Source organism: Macrobrachium rosenbergii, chromosome 7, assembly GCF_040412425.1.
Source record: "Macrobrachium rosenbergii isolate ZJJX-2024 chromosome 7, ASM4041242v1, whole genome shotgun sequence".
NCBI classification, from domain to species: domain Eukaryota; kingdom Metazoa; phylum Arthropoda; class Malacostraca; order Decapoda; family Palaemonidae; genus Macrobrachium; species Macrobrachium rosenbergii.
The window spans coordinates 60566303-60571106 of NC_089747.1; the positions used below are offsets into that span (position 1 = coordinate 60566303).

At 36.5% G+C, this 4804-nt stretch overlaps 1 long non-coding RNA gene across 1 annotated transcript in view; it reads left to right on the plus strand.

Moving 5' to 3' along the window:
- Window positions 1-4177, plus strand: part of LOC136840543 (uncharacterized) — a 5671-nt gene extending 1494 nt beyond the window's left edge. Inside the window, exons 2-3 of the long non-coding RNA XR_010853647.1 lie at window positions 2819-2922; window positions 3765-4177. This is a non-coding gene — a long non-coding RNA (uncharacterized lncRNA). The remainder of the gene's footprint in view (window positions 1-2818; window positions 2923-3764) is intronic.
- Window positions 4178-4804: the final 627 nt, after the last annotated feature.

Sequence of the window (4804 nt, forward strand, 5' to 3'; positions counted from 1 at the left end):
TAGAATTTTGTGCGTTTTGATAGTAAATTGGTCATTTGAAAGCTATGAATTCCTGACACAGGACCCAATAAAATCCTTAGGATCTTTTTTTTTTCAGGTAATGAAAAGTATTTGTTCAAATTAATCATTACACCTCATTTAAGCTGAAGCGATAGAAAGTAAACCGATTAAATGGTCTTCCGTCTGGATGATGTAATTTAACAAAATCTTTATCCCTGCTGTGATTTCAGATTCTTATGGCAACTAACATTATGAATGAAGGACTCTTTGCTTCATAGCAGTCTAAAATGACAACACTTTGAATATTAATGCCATTAAAGTTTTTATATATTTTATAATTATTATTGCAGTAAGACGTTTAAAAATAATAATAATAAGGGAACTTTGTCAAGGGGGAGGGTTAAAAAAGCTTCATTGTTAAAGTTGACTGTCTACGAGGAAATTAATGTTTTACGTCAACTTATCGTCAATTGCTTTATTGGTAAATCTGGTGGGAGAGGGACGAGGGATGGAGCTGAGGGTGGAAGGTTAGTGGAAGGTCCGGGGCAGTAAACGTAGTTCGTTTTAGTTTAATATTATACTGAACTTGTTGTACGAAGCTTGTGTGATAAAGTAAGTGATTTTCTGTGATATAGGATATTCAAATATGGTCATTTTTCAGTTGTTGCCTGAAAGTTCTGTGATATTAGCTGCAATGATCTTCTTACTAGCTATTTTCTATCGAAGTTAAAAGATCCATAGGTCTATATAATACCAAAAGAAAATATACATAAACAGATAATTACTACTGCCGTGCCGATTAGCTGCAAAATTGGGAGTGCCATTACAGGCATGGTATCAGTTACTGATAAACATTTAAGTAACTTCACATGAACTTAGTGACATTAGTTTTTTAGTGATTTAAAAGAAATACCTTCATACAGGCCTGGGTTAAGCGCACACTTGTTCGCATGATTTAAGTCTTAACTTGAAAACTTTCGTATAAGTGTCATGAGTTATGAAGCTTGCTTGTGTAGAATGTGCCATTGATGACCAGAGTATGAAATGATCAATGTTTTGAAAAATACTTCAAATATTCTCAGTTACCAAATCTCGTGCCTTGTCTTATATTAGTGCATTTCTCGGTAGGGCTTAGCTGGGAGGTTCAGATCACCAGTGAGGGAAAACAGTGTTCCACACTCTACCGATTGGTCAACTATGGAAATACCTTCAAATGTCAATGATTGAGGGAGGTATTATTTTATTATGAAATTTTTCAGTATATTAACATTAATTACATTAAATATCTGAAATCGGCACTTCTAAATAACAAAAACAAAAACTTTTCAAAAGCAATTCATAAAGGAAATACCACGATACCCACCATTCTTTAAGAATTTGCCAATGTGCACAAATTCTGATCAATTAGGTAAATTCAAGATCTCGTTTAATATCAGAAAATGGTAACTGAATGATAATTGCCGGCTGAATTAGGCATAACTGAAGGATATTTCAGTATTTCTCACGTCACGAAGAGATGAACTTAGAACCTGTGCTGAGGTAAATGTTAAAAAGGGCTCAGTTCTTTACTGCCGTTTAACACACCACAGTCAGTGGTTTTCATCTCCCCAAAGTTCTGTAACTTAAGGAATTGTGCCGTCCACTTTCTTTTTAACCTGAGACTTCTTCATCTATAACTATCATTTGTCTAGAACTTTTTTCCTGTAAGTAATTAATGTGGATTCATTTTTGTTCCTTTTTTTGTTTGTTTATTTATAGACAAGGCGTTGCTTCAAGGACTACGGCCGTTTTGAGCCATTTCAGTACATCCTTAAGACTATTCGATACAACCCACGGTCTTTCGAATTGTCCAAGCTATTAGTTACTGAATAAAGCAGATAAGAAACGTAATTGATATGACTACTGACGCTGAATCCTGACACTGTATTAAAAAAAATCATAAAACCCAATCCGTTGGCAGAAGGATAAGAAATGTCCTCCAGTAAGGCGAATTATGCTACGCGATCTATTACTGCAAGAGGATTTTAATATGAAGTATTGTCAGTGTTAGTGAGACATTGTACTCTGGCGCAAACCGTGCCGCTAGTTAGGAACCGTTAGACTAAGCATGATAATGTAGTACTGTATCAGTTGTTAATTACATCCGTTAGGCTAAGCGTGATAATTTAATACTTTGTCAGCTGTAAATCAGAATCACGAAATTAGCATGTGAATCAAATATAGCCTTGAAAATTAAAATTTCTAAGATCAGCGTGTTAGGCTAAGCTATTGTTATTACAACAGAACCACGGAATTATAAAGTAGATTAAGACAGTCGTAAAACGTGTTAGTTATTTACGTAAACTTCGATGTAGTTGTACGAGATAAATTTTTGCATGTGTTGCTTCAGCGACCATTTTGATTAAAACAAAACAAAAAAAAAAATCTCGTAAACGTCTGGAGGTAAATTTTAGTGTTTGTCATTTCTGGCTTGTATCAAATCGACATCACAGATGAACTGAAACGACTAGAGTTTGTGCCCGATCGACGGGATGAGGAACCAGGAACCACTTAAGCATTAAAATATGTAAACTAACTTCTTAGTTGAAAGCTGTTCAACGTTGTGATAGGGCTTGGGTCAACAAATGATTTCGATAAATTTTTTTTCCTGATTATTCCATAACAGACAGGCACTTGGACCCAGGTATCTCAATTCAATACATAGACATCCCGCATTATTTGTCGAGATTTTTAGCCTCTAAATACTGTACAAGTTCTAGCCCCGTGTTAGGCTTAAGTCAACAAACACTTGACTCATAAAGAATCTCTTGTTTCTTAGGTGTGTGGGCGTTTTGATTGATCGGTCACGTCTGACCCTAGACAAAGAAACTTGAAGTTTAGATTTTGCTACAATATCATCACTTGGCTAGCGTTTGCTGAATGGTAAGGAATGTGTCTTTTCTTTGTTTTTGCCAGTGCTAAATTAGTATATGGCTTGTGTGCAATGTATCAGAAAATAATGACATTCCAATGAATATTATTCATTTTTCGTTAATCGGTTTGGTTTTTACTTAAAAAGAGAAAGTTCCACGACAAAGCTTTGATATTGCACGAGATAATGCATACCGATACATTGCATGAACCCTACAAGCTTCCATGGATGAGGTGGATATAGGCTATTCTTTTACTTTTCAATATTCTTGCCAAAATGGGGCTTTTCAGAATTTTAAAAAGCAAAATGGGTTTAAGACTAATATGTTAAGAATGAATGTAATAACCACTTTTGTTGGGGAACTGAAAAGGATAACGTTACTATCATGTACATTTCATAAATATTTTTGTTTCAAAGCCTTTTATAACCAATTTACGTTAAGAAGTAAATAAGTTTTTTCGTAACACTACAATGCAGTAATTGTATTAAGACCTGTAGCTAATTAAACACTATTGATAAGTCTGACGTTATCTGGAGTGTTTAACATCATTTCACACAAAAAGTCAGTTGCACAGAATGCTGAATTTTAAAAGCAGTTTCTTGATTTTGTAGCACTGAGTTCAGCCCCATTTAAATGATATTTTAGGCTGCCTTTTCTTAGATATAATTAAACTCTATTAGTTATTCTGCCACCTTATATTATCTAAGATTTTTTCACCCATTGTATTCAGTGACAGTTTTCACATTCCACTTCACTACTGTATCTTGATCTATTCATTAAAGGAACGTTTGGGCTATATTTCATATTCAAGTAAGCTTTGCTTTCTATGGGGATTTTATTTTCCTTTTGCAGGTTCTTTACTACAGTACTTTCTAATAGAAATGAGAGAAAGCTAAACCAAATCCGAGGCATAATGATGGTGTACAACAAAGGCGGTAGACAATTCACCACTCATGTAATGTATCAAATTCAACAAGCTTAAAAAAATTATGGGAAGACAATAGACAAAATTACTGCTGCTCATCAAGAAAACAATCGGAGTTCAGCTTAACAGGCTTTTCATTCTTTGTTGTGGTGTGCAGGCCCGTCCCCATTCCTTTGGGTTTTCTGGACAGTAGGCAACAACACTGAGAATCTCGCTAATCCATTCTTGCACATCACCAACTCGATGATGAATTATTTGGTTATGAAGTTGAGCATCCTTCTCTAATCGTGCATTCATCGAGTTACAGCAACAAATTTTGGGTTCACCATCCCTCAAGAATGGGTACAGGCTTATTGGCGATGGGGATACACCCACAACGTACTTGGCCAAGCCACTCTCAAGTCTCATTACGAGGAAGCCACGCACTTGGTGCCAAAGACCTCTACTGACACTTTCACTTGTCTCTCCTTTGCAGTATGGCAACTTTTCACTAAAGCTGTGTGGCTAGTACTTAGAGGGTGCCCATCAGAGACTCACATCATTGTCTCTCCATAGCCCGATCAGATGGCCACTCTACCTGAAGACATCTGGACCCCAAATGCACAAATCTGAGTGTTATGGGATCCTAGGCCTATAGCCACAGGCTGAATTTCCACAGCCAGTTCAACCCAAGCCGGGGATGGGCAAGCACGGGTGTAACCTCCTGAGCACACACCACGGATTGCAAACAACTCCCCGGTGTATATACCTATGGTGTTACTCACCCCATCAGTGGATAACAACAGCCATTGTTACAGATCTCAAACCTGCTGAAAGGTAATTCCTACATAAGAATTAATATGCTTTTGTGCAATGCAGTGCAATATGACTCTAAATATCACGTGGTTGCCGGTTGAATTAGGCATAACTGAAGGGTATTCCAGTATTTCTCACGTCACGAAGAGATGAACTTAGAACCTATGCTGGG